A 16,786-nucleotide genomic window follows, 5' to 3' on the forward strand; every position below is an offset into this window, starting at 1 on the left:
CCAACTCAGCTGTCGCCATGTTGAGAGCCGTGCGGAGGCAATAGAAATGCTCCCAATCTCGCTTATGGAGGGATCATCAAAAATAAGATGTTATAAAATAAAAAAGCATAGGCCTACTGTATGAATGAACTGCATGAGAAAGTACAAAATGCCACTAAAAACACATGAGAGGAACCCAGAACGATTTTGACAACAGGGCATGGATACTAAATAGTGAAATGTCTGTTGGTGACATAATCCGAGTACTGGTGAATGGAAAGGGTGGTTGAGTGACATCACTCGGAAGTGACAACAGTGCTAATTATGGGAGGAGGTCAAGGCAGAGGTATAAAAATAACTTTAGTGTTTAGTGAAATAGGTCAGCAACTTGACATCATGAGAGAATTACAGAGCTATTCAAAGAAAACCTTAAAGTATGTGAAGACAGAGTTGTCACAGAGAGCCTGAAATTCCATTCCATTACAGGCACATTTCTTAACTCAACCCGGTCTCACGGGAAGGCGTATATAATTACCACGACATTACTCGGACATTCCGCGTGTCATGGTAACACATTTTAGCTTTTTCGCGTGTCATTTGTTACGCCACGCAAACGTCCGCTGTTAACTTATGTTCAGGCAAGAAAACCACTAAGCTAGGGTAAGGGAAAACGTCACTAAGTGAAATACGTACGGAAACAACGTAACCCAGCTACGGAAAACACGTCACAAAAGTCAATCAAAAAACCTGTGACAACAAACGTCACTAACGTAACTTACAAAACAAAAGACCGGTCAACACCGGTCTCAAACACGGGTCTCCTGGATAAAAGTCCGGTATTTGTTGGACCCATCCACCTCCCCACACACCATAAGTGGTCTTTCTCACTTTTTATGCAACATCACTAACTCTTACCGTAGCATTTATAAGCGGATGCGTTTACATTGCAGTCAGTACAGGATACATAGCGTACAGATGACACGCCGAAATCAATAAAGGCGTACTTATTGCACGCTAAACGCCTTGCGCATTATTGTGGCATTCATACGCCTTTTCATGCAAACTGCTTAACTTTATCATGTTTTCTTACAAAAAAAGTGACTTCACATGTATTGTGTTCCCATTTCTTGCTCTCGCTTCCTCAGGTTTTCCAATCATGGCGATATACTGTATATGCTTGTTTATTAACTTGAACAAATATGACTGTTGGAGAGAAAACAAGAAGCAATTAACAGCATGTTTGGACCTAAATGAAACCAGTGGCAGGCGGTTCCAGTAGTCATAGTAGTCAGGTGAGGTCAGCTTAAGAACGGAGCTGCTTTTCATGTTGAAAAATTGTACTTCACAGTTTTCCCATGTTCTCTTGTAACTACAGTAGAATTCCCATTGAAAAACATGGAAGTCATGTTACTAAATCTTTCTGACAGAACTATTCAGCTGAGCTACTTGCTTGCAGGACGCCTGCATGGAAATTAACTTCTGTATCTTGACTCCATCAGAGTTTACAGGTCCAGCCCCTGCTGTGCTACCCGCTATTGTTTACCAGAACCATAAAGCTGATAGCAGGCCTCTGTGCTTTTGTGCTGATGGAAGAAAACCTCAATGCGGCAATACCTCATCTTAATCAAAAATAATAACAATAATACTTAACCAAATGCCATAAAGCCCGCAATTCATTCTCTCATTTTCTCGAGGAAAACAGAGGGGGGAAGACATTTATAATGTGAAGTCACCGCTCTTTGTACGCCGAAACAGCGGTCACAAAGCAAAAAAGGGCATCAAAGGCAGTCATTTAATACATTCAACTTTGTTTCAATAACAAAGGCAACCTGCTATGCACTTCAGCTGAACCACAACAAAGAGGCAGTAGAAGGTCGCGACCCCGGAGCTTGCAAATGGATGCCGAGTGCTTCAGAGTGACTGTCAACTGTATTTTAAACACTGTGTACTCCAAAAGCTCAGGGCGCCGAGTGGGGCCATTTTAACAAGCTCCCTCCACCCAGTAATGCTGGTGGGTGGGTTTACTCCTCCAGGGTTTAACAGCATGAGAGACAATATCCCTTTCGTTCTCTCTTCCCACAGTCCAAGCACCTCTCCTCTGTCCCCTCAATCTCTGTTTTAGAGAAATAATGTGAGAATATTTTGCTTTGATACTCTCTTGTTCCCCTGATGCCACGTGACATACAGGGGGGGGAAAGCAAACATCCGTGTGACAGTAATAATTTATGCATGTTGACATTCCTAAAGCGCTGGGTCAGTTGGAACACTATCCATCCGAAAAAGACCTACTGGAGGAGAAGTGAGGAGAGGACCGAGTATGACATGGCTGGTCTAAATAGAGGAACGCCTGTGAAACACCAAACTGGAAAAAAAAAAAAAAATCTAAAACAAAGGAAAGATGAACAGACAAGAAAACATGAATACAGAGATGTTTTCAGCTGCTTTATGGCTTGGGAAAGCCTTGGCTCCAAAACAAAGATGCAAAATGATAAAGGCTGGAGAATGAAAAGAAAAAATTGTGAAAAGGGCGAGTTAATGTGGTCCATCTGGGGAGCTGCAAAACGCTGCTCAACAAAAACCTGGCTCTGGGAGATGTGGCGACCAAAGCCTCTGTTTTAGGATTGATTGAAGTACAAAACCGATTCTGCACATGACATTAGTTTGCTTACAAACATTTTGCCACAAATTGAATGCGGATTGCCGTTGCTTGGTGAAGCAGAGCTCTGACATTCAGCAGGCTGCAGTGTTGTGATCAACACGTTGAATTTAAGACCGAGGCCTTCCCGGGCCGCTCGGAGGAGCTCGCCAAACCCGCCGTGCCCCGCTCCTAAGCTTTGGCAATCGAGAATGATTTAAAAAGGTCTGAGAGACGCCACCCTTAAAGCTCAAGACTCATTGCTTAAGTCACCCTCAACAGATCCACCAAATCTAAACCAAAGACCCTGATTCAGATCCACCAATCAAATCCCAAAGCTTGGGTTGGGGGTGATTATGAGGACACTGCAGGAATTACCCCATATCGCTACAATAACACCGGCTGTTTGTTTATTAGTCAGTGAAGAAAGCGTTGCCAGAAGACCATTTCTAGATTAACACCACCAGTGTGTTAGTGAAAACAAACAAAGGGGGGAAAGTGGCTCGACCGTCATGATGTAAGTATTCAGAAATGATACACAGACTTTCTCTGCTCATCCGACATAATCTCTTGGCTGGAATCGGATGCTGCTGCATGGACTTGATCACCAAATGCATCATTAATGATAAACAAGATATCAGCCATGTGGTAAACAAAGCAGGGACAGTAAAGACATTGAAATTTTATGATGAAGTTATCGTGGAGGCTAAAGCTTGATGGAGAACTTGGCAGAAAGACTGCGGCTGATAAATGGATGGACGGCTCTTTCTACATGTAGTGCAAAAAACATCGAACTCCTTGTCTTACATCGCTGGACAACTGCAACCAGACTCCTAGCATTTTATTAGGTAACTGATTAAATTAAGATGCAGGCCAGATGTGGAGAAAGGTGCGATTAAAAGACGCACTAGTGAAAGTGAATGAGAGGCAGAGGCACCCTGGGGTCCGTCTTAATTGCTGCGATCCTGGCCTCCATAGCAGCAGCAGCAGTCATCATCAGACTTCCTTTCCTTTGTCCTCTTCTCTTCTTTCTTTCCATGGGAACGGAGTAGAGAACAACTGGCTCTCATTAGCCGTCACCGTCCCTATTTAGTGTTGAGATTTGTGTGTGGAGGGGGGTAATTTTCTAATCTAATATCCAAGGCTCTAGTATTTACACATGTCACAAGTCCCTGAGTGAGTGGGCTTGATGGTGACGGTGGCGTCTGGAAGTTGTAGCTGTGAAGTGCTTGTCTGTGGATGAGCTACTGTGAAAAATCCTGTATGTGAGGGGAAATGTAAAATCTCAAAGTTTGTTGGAGAAAGTATAAGCTTTAGTGTCATTTGTATTTGCCATTTGACTTGTATTGTCTATTATTTGTAGGGCCGTGTATTGACGAGAATCTGGCGATACGATACGTATCATGATACAGGGGTTACGATTCATATATGGCGATATCTTTCCATGCTGTAAGCAAGGCGATATATTGCAAGTTTTTTTTAATCTAATTTTAGAAAAACTGTCATAGTATAAAAAACACAACACCACATGTACAAAATCTGAGTAAATAAACGTTAGCGGTGCACCTTGGCGCTACTTCGTAACGTTGTTACATTGGAGTGGAAGAGCCAAGATAAATTACAACAATAGACTGTATATAAGAAGTGGACGTAGTCACCGTGACGTCACCCAGTAGTTTGTGGACTGCGGTTTTGGCCGTCGTCATCTTGGTCTTTTGCAACCAGAAGTGACACAAGAGGGTGGAGCTAAGTACAACCGAACCCTGAATAAGACATTTTTAGGCGACCAAAATGTTACAATTAACTTTCATGAACTGAAAACACACTGTGAAAGGGTTAAAGATCTAAGACGAAAACACGGACAACTCCCAGACTGGACAACGCCGTGGTAACGACCTGTCAATCACAAAGTAGCCACGCCCTAAAGCATCCCCTGCTTTATGGTCTATTTGACTCTAAATGGGACCATAATTTACCAAATGAACATCATGCTGTATTGATGAAGACTTGAAACTAGGGATTGAGACCATAAACTCATGTTTACAATGTTTACTGAGGTAATAAATCAAGTGAGAAGTCGGATCATTTTTTCATAGACTTCTTTACAATCAGACTTCTTTTTGAAACCAGAGGAGTCGCCCCCTGCTTTCTTTGCATGTAAACTATTAATTAAAAATCAATACAGTGTTTTTGAGAATTGATACAGTATCACAAAACATAACATTGCGATACCCAAATATATCAATATTTTCTTACACTCCTAATTTTTTGTGTGTTTGGTCAATAACAAAAATAAGTTGCAAGAGCACCACTGATTCAGTGTAATTCTTCTCTCATTGCATCACTGTTTATATTCCGTGGGTAAAGTGAAGTGTGGCAAAGCACCATAATTCACAGGCACGCACAGCGAAAACACATCGTCAGTACAGCAGAGATCCACGCAGCAGAGTAATCATCAGGTTTCAGCCTGGCCCTCAAGATCACTCATCCAAGCTTTTCGACTTAACGTCATTAGCTTTGGCATTATGTTTTCAACAAACAAACAACAAAAGAGACTTCAAACTGCATTGTCTTCAGCGCCGGCTCGGTGGTTCACGAAAGCAGACTGTCTGAGAGACTTCAAAAAGCTTGCGGAGATGCCTTTCATTAGGTCATAAAGTGTTCTTCTGAAGCGCCTCCCTGCGCTGCCTGGCGGCCACGTCTGTATTCTCTGCTTTAGTAACAAGGTCGTGGGGAAACAGCAACGGCGGGGAAAAAAACAACGGCGACCCGAGGTGAGATGAGGCTGTTTGGAGCAGGACAGGGGTGAGAGAGGTGCAGGGTTGAGGGGGGGACAGATGAGCCCCAGGTGGTCTGCTGAGGACTGTGAGTGATGCTGCTGTGGTCAGCCCACACCCTGGGAGAGCCAGCACGCACACATTCATGCGCAAAAATACGCGCATAACTTCGCATACAAATTCAAAGAGGAGCGTGAAGACAGGAACAATCCTGGCTCGCTGTCTATTTACAGAGCTGAAATTAGAAGAGGAGGATTGAAGTAATCTTCCTTTAATTTCTCTCTGGATGTGCTCCCAGGGCTGAGTGAGACAAAGGCTCTGATGTGCTGCATGTTGGGTTCTCAAAGGAGAATGATGCAAGACCCCCTGTCCCCTCATCTGGGCTAGCGGGGAGGGCCTCGATAAGGGGTACATAGAGGACAAGGCCAGAGGACACATCGGTACAAGTTAAGCTGACTACAAAAAATGGCCTGCAGATTTCATTGGCTTCATTGGACAGGCACGGGTCAAGAGGACGTTGCGGAAGGAGGAGCGATTTCAGGTGTTTAAGACCTGATCACGAGGCTGCACTGGTGGGATTCAGAAGCAGGGCTTAATATGGAAGGAGCACCTGTAATAGATTAAACTGCAAAACTAAGTCATCACCACACACATGAGTTTTTTTTCCTGTTCTGGCTGGAGTACTGGCAAAACACTGCAACTCAAATGAACACACTATCAAGAATGGATTTTAGAAGGTGGACTGGTTCCAACTGTTGGAATATGTGATGATTCATCTCTGTCATGCACATCTGAACCACGGGAGCAGCTCCAAACAGACAAACTGAAACAGGTGAGGTATAAAATCAAGCCCACCTCTTGATTATCCAAAACATCTGAGCTATGTTTTGGAGCTGGGTCTCAAGTGGCTACATGGCACCTATTCGTGCATGTCCATCATTGCCTGGATTTCATTTGGGCTCACGTGCCGCTATCGGGTTTCAGGGCCGGTCACAAGCGTCAAGTACAAAGACATCACTCATTTCACACATACATCCATAGATAGCACTTGAGGTATACATGGAATATTGTTTGGTTGTTCAAACATGTACTTAAGGAACACATTTAAGTATGGGAAGTGTTACCCAATAGCAGGGATTAGTTGCTGGAGGAAAAACTATACACACATTCCTCTCATGTTAAATATTGATACTCTTTTGGGAAGAGGTTGAAAAAAACATAAAATATATCTTGGACTTAAAAGAACCTCTGAAACTAGAAAATATGTTGCGTAATAATTTAGTAGGAAAGATCAACTTGGCGCACACGCATTTCTTTAACATATTGCTTGTGACGGCCATCATGAAGCAGCTGACAAGGACATAGAAACAGTCAAACGCACCAAAACTAAATTCAAATTAACCTTTACTATCAGAGATCATATCAACAAATGGAATAAGATTTACCCCAAAGACAGACTCAAAGACCTCAAATATATTTTTTTAAATTGTATTTTTATTTATTCATTTATTTATTTATTTTACTTTATTTTTTATTTTATGTTTTATTTTATTTTTTGTTTAGTTTATTTTTTTGGTTTTCTGATATTTATTAATTTAACTTGAAGAAAAAGTATAAACATATGCAATACAATTGTCTGCAAGATGATGAAAGAAACATTGCAATAAAGTATTACAAAAATGAAAAAATGAAACAGATTTCACAGTTGGGGCTGCAACCATGGCTATATAATAATAACATCTGGATACGGTGCCGCCACTCAACCTTGCTTTCATATTTTTTTCCAGTTTTTTCCTCATAGACCGCCGAGAAAAGCAATTTTAAAATCTGTGACGTCATCACAATGTAAAGTCTATGGGCCGGGCGGGAACTCACGGGGGGGGCCAGCAGGAGAAACACATATTCGTTGGGCCGCATACCCCGGAAGTAAACCCGGAAGCTACAAAACCTTTTTGGCGTATGCACCAAGCGAGCAATTCTCATTGGACTTAATAGAAGCCATCTTAGGGTCCGGTTTCCAGTTCTTATAATACATTAATGGCTGCAACTAATGACTAGTTCCATTATTAACTTATGTCCGGGTTATTTTCTAAATAACTGATTAATCGTTTGGTCTATAGACTGTCTAACATAGTAAGAAATAGCCATCACAATATTCCGGAGCACTCAAATTGTTTGTTATGCTCAATCAACAGTCAAAAAGGTCAGTTTAAAATAATAAAACAGATAAGGCAGCCACATTTAAGAAGCTGAAGCTTGCAAATGTTTGGAATCTTTGCTTCAGAAAATGTCTTAAACAATTAATCAGTTATTAAAATTGTTGATTATTACATTATTTCACCCCTATGTGACCTGGATAATATAGTACCATAGACACATGGGGGAAAAAAAGGAAATGTGCCTGCACCCATGGAAAATCTTCTTGGAATGACGTGTGAATTTTTAGGGTTTAATTTTAGGGTAAATATTTAGTCTAATGAGAGCAGTCCAAGAGGAACTCTTCAGTCAACCACACAGGACTTGCAGATACTGTATGATTGTATAGTCAATAGCAAACATTTGCATCCACATACATGTGTGTACGCACATGCAGACCCACATGCATGGTCTAGCACACACACATGTGCACACACAATTTGACTCCACCATCCAAGTTACAGAGAGAGAACCCAATACTCTCCATCACCTGTTATTCTAGGTGGAATCTTGCTTATACAGGTGTAGAGGAGAAAAAAAAACAGTTTCCCCTCTTTTCACCTCTTCAGACAAAAAATCTGAACAAAGTCTAGCATGGTGTGTACATATGTGTCTGTACTAGTTGGCCTGGTGTGCCCTGCTTTTACTAGTCCCCTGGGTGTGTGACCCGGTTTCCCTTGCAGGCAGAGAGAGAGAGAGAGAGCAAGAGAGGGAGGGCACTCCTGACTCCTCCTCACCTGAGTCGACACCCGATCCCAGGGTTCACGGTGGGGGCCCGCTGCCTCTCCTCAAAGGCGCCGTTTGTTTCACCGCTCTAATAGAATTCCGACCTTCGTGATTTTATCAGGAGTTTTCACGCCAATTTCGCCAAAACCGATTGAGGAGAGAGCAAATTCAGCTGCTACTGATCTCAAATAGATTGAGTTTCCAAGGGGCCAATTTTAAGAATGTGCCACGGTTCTGCTTTGGGAAGAAGGTGGGTCGGGGTGCGGGGGCTGAACAGGCAAGGTGAGTTGTTATGACTGGCTGTCAATTAGCAGTTGATTCACACAGGAGGGTCAGTGAGACATGAACAAAAACGGAGGGTGGGGGGGGGGAAGATACGTTTTCATAACAAAAGAAGGGCAGCGAGATGAACACTGGCTATGAAAATATGTATGTTTAAGATAAGCTGAGACAACGACGCTTACTTAACAGATGTAAGTCAGCCAAAATGGAAAAAGGAGATGTCTGTGCAGGGAGCCTTATTTATTATTACTCTCAGCAGCAATAGGGCGAAGGAAAATAGTGCTAAGCAGGATGGGAAGAGGTCAGGGTGAAAGGGATCTGGCCCTCAGAGAGGGTTAATAGCCAGGCTGACTGGTTAAGAGCTGACCTCTAAGGGACGCCAGCTCCCACATTTACAGACAAATGCTTTGGACAGAGCCGGGAATCAAAGCAAACACCGGATTCAGACTCTCCTTTTCTCACTGTGTCATGTCTCATCTCCGTGGATTTCTCCCTTACTCCTCGCTCCCTCATGCATTCTCTGTCATTTGGCCATCCTCTCTGAAAGCTGTCTCCACTCTCTTACTGTTCCTTTTCCACGCCTCGGATTTTCACTCGCGTCTGATGTCTCCCTATTTCTGTTGGCCAGCAAGAGCACATAAAAGCTCCTCTGACACCTCACTGTCCTGGAAGGATCGAAGGTCGGGAGAGAGACTTCGGTTCTCAAAGCTCAACAGCTACGAGACAATATGAAACACTCATCACGAAGAGGAGCGGTCTTGGAAATGGTTTACTTTAAACATACACAGACAAGGATCCAGGCCCGGGTCGCTCGCCGAGCCAAGCTTGTCAACAACACCGTGGCTTAGATAAGCCGTCTTATGTGCGTTTGACATTCGGCTAATACTCCTACATGAACGAGAGCTAAATTGTTATACAACAGCGCAGGATAGGTCACCAAGCTTCCATTATCCCACAGTGTAACACTTAGGAGCGTTTGGAGTGAAGACCGAGGTGCAGAAAGGTCTTCATTTGTTTCAGAGGTTTTATTATTGTATTTATCTGCAAGCTAGTTCGCGGACATTAGAGGTGTCTTTGCTGTCTGTTGATCTACATCCATATGGCCTTTTTTTAACAAAAGACAATATTGGAAAGCTCTAATCCTTCATCGGCTTCTAAATGCAGCCAGTTAGACTGTTATCAGGTCATTAAAGCTGAAGTGGGTAGAAATTGAGCAAATATGATTAAAAAAAGTTATTTTTATAAAACGGTCACTATATCCTGACAGTAATGCATGAGACAGGTCATCTGAAAAAAATCATGTGCCTCTGGAGTCTGCCGTCTCTGAGCAGCTGTCAATTACTCACGAACTCCGACCAAACGGTCAAACTAGGCAACGCTGATCAAATATGAATCAATATTCTGTTACTGTAATGCCTATTTCTCACCTGAAACATCTTGTAGTGTACTGTTTAGCTGTAAAATGAGAAAGTTTGTGACCCGGCAGCCATGTTGAGATCAGTTGAGAAAATACCAAGCACTGCCCACCAGCTGGAGCAAACTTTCTCATTTTACAGCTAAACAGTACACCACAAGATGTTTCTGAAAACATTTGAGGTGAGAAATAGGCATAACAGTAACAGAATATTAATTAATATTGGATCAGCGCTGCCTAGTTTGACCGTTTGATCAGAGTTCGCGAGTGATTGACAGCTGTCTTTGTTGAATGACCAGCCAATAGGAAATGACCTGAGATTGGCCAAAGTCTTCCGTCACGGGCAAAACATTTTAAAGCCTGAAAACAGTGCTTGACAACACTTGAATTACAATATGCTGAAAGGTTATAATGGAATTTTTGCCCAATGATGCCAAAAACATTCTGCCTACTGCAGGTTCAAATGGCTGTTATCAGTGGTTATAACGCCAAATTCACACCAGGCAGCAGCAAAGTGCGGCTCGCCGCAATAATTTCAGTTTTCTGCGGCTGGAAGACATGTTCATGTGTTTCAGGCGGGAAGAGATTTTTTGTAACCTATGTCAACATTTCACAGGAGTCACAGTTTACTGATTGGCTGCAGGTACTCTGGCCGCACTTTGCCGCCAACAGTTAAACTTTTTCCAACTTTTAGTTTGGCCGCAGAATCAAACGGCCGCATAGGCTATAGACAGCGTGAAACTCCATATGGGGTGGAGGTCGGACCGAAGGACACACTGGGGTTTGCACCCCGTGTGAAACCAACAATGTGTGGTTTCACTTTTCAAACGTAGTTATTTTAAGCCAAAACGTAACGTTTCATTCAGTTTTACATGTCAGAAGGTGTTGCTTTTAAGTTTCACTGTCACTTTTATAACATAGTAGTTGTAGCAGGCCCCTACTGACCCACATCTGTGAGGCTTCTAAAGACCGATAAAGCACATTTAATGAGCTGAGAACAGCACAATTGGGTGCTAAATTAGACAACTTGAAAATCTATCCAAACATATGTTACGGTAGTTGGTAGAGTGGCTGTGTGGATGATGTGCACAAAAAACACATGCATCAGTAAAACACTGTCTCCTCCCCACTAATAACCTAAAACTGCTGTCCAAACCCACTGACAAACCAAACCGGCTACCGACCAGCGTGCCGCGCCCGCTGTAAATTCACTTCTCACAGCGGTTGGTCTTGGCTGGCGGTCTATCTCCGCTGTCTATAGTGCTGCATCAGTCCAAGCTTTGCGTGAGAGTGCAGCTCGTGTGCAGCTCGCGTGCATCCCGAACGCAGGCATGTAATAATAGTACAGTAATGTCATAATCTACAGATCGGTCTTCAGAGGAGGAACCCTCTCCACTGTCAGCCGGCTATAGCTACTTAACCGGCCAGCTCTGGAAGGACCAACACTTTTCCAACCAGGAGCTGTGCCAGTCCCACGAGGGAAAAACAGATGAATGAGAGGGGACATGGAAAAAAGAGAGGAAAGTGATAAAAAAAAAAAGGGGGAATGAAAGAAGAGTTTGGTGATGGTTTAAAGACGCAGGCGATTGAGAAGTGGGTGGTAGATAAAGATGCATATAACCTCACAATGCCAACTGATGGTGGTAAATGATACAAAAAGGAAGGAAAAGAAAAAGAGGGGGAGAGGAAGAATAGAGATAAGGCAGGTAATGGGTGATTGAGAGGTTTCCCCCCCATGTGTGTTTACTAAAAACTGTAATTCAGAGGTTCCTGTGAGGCCTGATACCTCGTCCTGAACGTGGGTGCTGCCTTAGTGTGTGTGCACTGGCATCCGTGTGTGTGTGTGCATGAGTGTTGGAGGAAGTCTAAAGCCCTGTTTCCCATGCGTGTAATCATCCCAGGATGAGGTGGAGGATGAAGCCGAGCGGGACTTCCCCTGCACCAGAGGGTATTTTCCTCTCACACTGTGGTGCGAGCACATGGCTGACCCGGGCTGCCTCTGCTTGTGTGTGTGAGAGAGAGAGAGGGACATACCAACATGGGACGACGGAAGCAATTTTTAAAAAATGTCCTCTATTCTGGCTCTTAACCAGTTTGGTGGGACATTACTAAAATACTTTGTGAGCTTGTCATTGTGGTGCAGTGATGCCAACGATGAAAGGTTGCACTAAAAAATCTGCTCAAAGGGATGGGTGGCATTGAGGTGGCGAATAAAGCTGGGCATAGTCTGTGCGATTTTAGACATGTTGTGTAACTCCTACTCCTGCTGTACGAGTAGATCGTTTGCAATGTAAAGCCAAAGCTCACGATTTATGTGCTCAGTCTGTACGGTCCGATCGTCAGTCACGACTTGAGTGCTCACACTGTATGTGTAAAATAAATTTTAAAAAAACAGGGCCGTTCTGGCTGTTGACAGTTGTCAATAAAGATTTGTTTGAAAGCTCTGAGGCAGGTGAAGTTTGTTTTTTAGCAGAGGTCTGTACGGGTCACAATGCTAACGAGGCAGAAATGTGCTGCCTTGATCATCTGTGCCATCCTGTCTGCTGAAACATCCCAAAAAAAGTTGCAGCGGCGTAACGTTATATGGACTCGCTGTGGCTAGGAAGATGTGGACAGTATGGCTTGTTGGCTACGCTCTGATTTCTGTAAAAAGAGGAGAAAAAAGGCACTGACGTTGGGGAATCGACTCGTGGCTCTGCTTCAACTGTGTGAGAGCCTGTGGACGGCTGACCAAAATTTCGGACATGTCAGAAATTCATCCGTCTAACGGTCGGTCGTGAGGAGTTAATCGGTCCTCGGTCCCCCCTGTACACTGCACAACAAACGACGCCCAATGAAGCTGAAATTCGGTCTGACTCTAAAATGAGTCGTCGGCTCAAAATTCGGGCCAGAAACAAGCTAAAATCGTACAGTGTATACCCAGCTTAAGAGATGACATGTGCATGGAGGAAGTTCAGAGAGACTGGAATGAGAAGCTGCAGGGAAGATGAAGATTTCGCACACTTCTTTCACACGAAGTCATTAACTTCTGGAATAACGTCATGGCAGAGCTGACGCACACAGAATGCAAACACACAAACAAACAGGTCAGCTGTTCAGTCATGAAGCAGCATCACAGTGCTGGCTCCCAAATAAAAGGCTGCAGGCGCTCACCATGCAGAGAATGTGGGGACCATGTGTATGTGCGCACATGTGTGTGTGAGGGTATACACTTCTGCGTTGCCGGGTGACAGCGCCGATGACAGAGCGGCGAGATAAGTCCCAGAAGCCGCTCTATCATCTATTCATAGCTCCCTGACTGTGGGACCTCCCGCTGCTGAAAGCTGCCTGATCTCAACCCAGCGTCGCTTTATCATCATTAAGATCGAGCGAAAAAATACAGAGATGAAGTCAAACTGTGACGGACCGGAGCTAATCCTGCGATAAACATCCTAATAATGCACTGACTTAAAGAGCAACAAATCTGCCCGTGGAGTGCTTAGAAATCATGTTGCATTTGCATCATGATTTAAATCGGTATGGAAACTGTAGACAGCTGGCCACAACGACACTGAATGTACAGATTACGAGAAAATAACAATCTTGGACAGCATCTGTACGTATGCACGGAAGGGTCATAATAAAAGTGCGTATGCATGTGGACAGATTCTCTCTCAAAGCACAGCTCAGCGACTGAAATCGCACACACAACAAGGCACACACATATTGCCCACGCGCCTGGCTCGCCTCACCACTGCCAGGGAACCCAAAAGCCCCTACAAAACAAATTCATTAACCCAGACAATAAAACACAGCTGTGAGGGGCCGATGGGAACTGTTTGAAATCAGTGCCCGGGATTGCGGAGAATCTGTTCGAGGCAAACAAGCGTTTTCTCAAAATGTCTAGAAAAAAAAAAATAATTAAAAAAAGAGAGGAGGAAAGGGTTTGGAAATAAGAGAGAGTGAGCAAGGAGCAATGTTTAATTTAAACTCTTGCTGGGGACTGTGAAGGCGGGGTGGGGGTGGGGGGTATTGAAGCACAACAACAAAAACAGTTCCCCTGCGCCAGATGCTTGAGATCCAGGACCTGTTTTTAATTGAATCCTTTGAACAGGTTGTATAAAGGAAGTACAAACAAAACTGTCAAATACTATAAATATCATTACGGAAGTTGAAAAAAAAAAAGACAGATACATGCACCAAATCCAGACTCTGATATTGTGGAAACTGGCGATGGAAATACATCTGAACTTTATGATTATTATTTGTAACGTACTAGCAGGGGGTGGACAGGCATCTGTTTCATTCTATCCAGTTAGTCTACATCAAATAAGCCTTTACCTGTTCCAAACTCATACTCCAAACAATGTCAGCGCACATACTACCGATATTATTTGATGGCGGTGTGTCTAATGTGTTAGCAGGGGGTAGACAGGCTGCTGGCAGAGCAGGCTGCAAGTGAAGAGAAGCAGCCCCTCATGGAGCATGGAATGTCATGATGCTGTGGTTAAACGCGCCACTAGAGGGCTCTGCAGCTCGTCGAATGAGCTCCTGCAGGTCCCGATCATGTCTTAGTCACACACTGACCTCCCTCCTGCAGGTTCTGGGCCAAGCAGCCGGACAGATGCGGCCGCCAAAAGACTTACGACACTGAGATAGATGGAGGTACAAATAGTTTTACAGAGAGTGTCCAAAAAGTCAAAGCCAGACCACATTTATTCAGAGCAACCTCCGTGCTCTGCAGCTGCACAGAGGTGAAGACACACACTGACTGACCTCAGTGTTAATGATACTGTTACGCTCCATAATGGCACCACTATAAAACCGAATGACTAAAGAACATGGGATAATGCACCTGAAATGAATACGGTGTAATAAAAGTAAAAAGTGAAACACTGAGAGTTCCCAACAACTGTGACCAAAAAAAAAAAAAAAATTAAATGAAAGCAGAGGAATGTTCCCAAGCATATATACTTCATTTCTCAATAGTGGACGGATGATCATTATATTACATCACTCTGGACCTATGGGTCATTTCAATTCCACTTAATCCAGCTGAAGGCAGCAATAACACAGCGGCTGGATGTGGAGTTTTGAACAAAAAGTTGACTGTTCCCATCTCTGGATAAACTGGGAAACATGGCCGGGGGGAAAGAACGTAACACTCAGCAGCTACTGCCGCAGTGCCCTTGAGCAAAAATACACTTAAAGGAATACCTCGGCGACAACATGACCATTTGTAACATCAATTACTCGCCCCGTGTTACCCTGAATTCTTGAAGAAAAATTTTTTCCTGCATGCCTCCACAGTGAACAAAGAATCAAAACATGGAGGAAAGTCTTGTTGAATTGAAGTAAATGGGGGCCGCGTTGCAAAACTATATCAAAACATCTGTTTACAAACTCTCACACAACTGGTGCAGCATAATCCAAGTCTCATTTAGGCTACATCCACACTAATATGTTTTCCTTTGAAAACAAAAACGATCTCCGTCCAGACGAGCGTTTAAGGGCTGTTTCAATAATCTCCGTCCATACTACCACACCTAAAAACGCATATCACATGACCATTCACGTACACTGGGCGTGTGTGTGCCGGTGTAAACAGGAAGCTCCACTAGACATGGGAATTGATTGTAAAGCGCTCAAATAATAGCTTGCCTCCTGCGCATGTCGGCAGATATAGCATTATAAAATGCAGAATTTATCTGCACAACAGCTGCTAGCGTAGACAACAAGGTCAGCAATGCTTGTAACTTTGTATCCATGTTGAAATTAACCGCTGGTGGTTCAGGCTGATGTGGGCGTCGTTTATTTTCTTACGAAAAAGGTTCACGTGAGTGGGCGTGATGAATCAGGGAAGGACACGTCATGACTGATAAGATCCAATCAAGAAGCAAAAGTGCGTCATCGCTTTCAAAGGTCAATGCAACCCCGGAGTTTTCAAACTAAAACGCCGTCAGCATCGTTTTCAAACGTCACCGTTTAGGGGCTCGAAAACGCTGGAGTACTGTGGACGCTGGGCATAAACGTAGCAAAAGTTCTGCATTTTAAAACGCAAACATATTAGTGTGGATGTAGTCTTATCCAGTCGCTACTTCCCAAACATGCATTTTCACTAAAACCTCACTATTTTAACAACTTCAGACTCGCACGAACAAACAGCGCATCTGTACAGGCGTGAACCTGTTTATGTGGAAGTGTTTTAAATAGTATGATTTTAGTGAAGATGAATGTGTCTGGCGAGTAGTGAGCATACGACTGGATAAATGAGACTTTGATTATACTGCACCAGTTGTGTGAGTAAACAGATGTTTTGATATAGTTTTGCTGTTGTTAAACTCAGACCCCATTAACTTCAATTCATCAAGGATTTGCACCGTTTTTTGATTATCCGTTCACCGTGGAGGCATGCGAGAAGTTTTCTTAAAGAATTTAAGGTAACATGGGGTGATTGATACACAAATGGTCATTTTGTGGGTGAAGTATTCCTTTAATTCCCAGCTCCTCCGGCTGGAGGAAGGTCTTTTTTGTGTATGTGTGCATGTGAAGCAAGTTGTTGCTGGTAAAGTTGGAAAATAATCAGTTTACATTGCCTTGAGAAAATAAGGTAAAACAAACTTAAATGGAGTAAAGCTGAATAGTTTTTTTTTCTTTCTTCTAATTTTTTAACTGTTGCCAACGGACCTCCCAGAATAGCTTCTCGCTGAACTTTCTCGTCCTGCCTTGAACCTGGATGAACCCTCTGCAGCCGTTAGCTGCCCCTCAACAGAATCAAGCCATGAATCATTACAAGTC

General features: G+C 43.5%; 1 protein-coding gene across 4 annotated transcripts in view; it reads right to left on the minus strand.

The window, feature by feature from the left end:
• The window catches only part of vps13b (vacuolar protein sorting 13 homolog B), a 394,723-nt gene that overhangs the window by 113,809 nt on the left and 264,128 nt on the right, over window positions 1-16,786 (minus strand). The window lies entirely within an intron of this gene.

Source organism: Sebastes fasciatus, chromosome 12 (genome assembly GCF_043250625.1).
Source record: "Sebastes fasciatus isolate fSebFas1 chromosome 12, fSebFas1.pri, whole genome shotgun sequence".
NCBI classification, from domain to species: Eukaryota; Metazoa; Chordata; class Actinopteri; order Perciformes; family Sebastidae; genus Sebastes; species Sebastes fasciatus.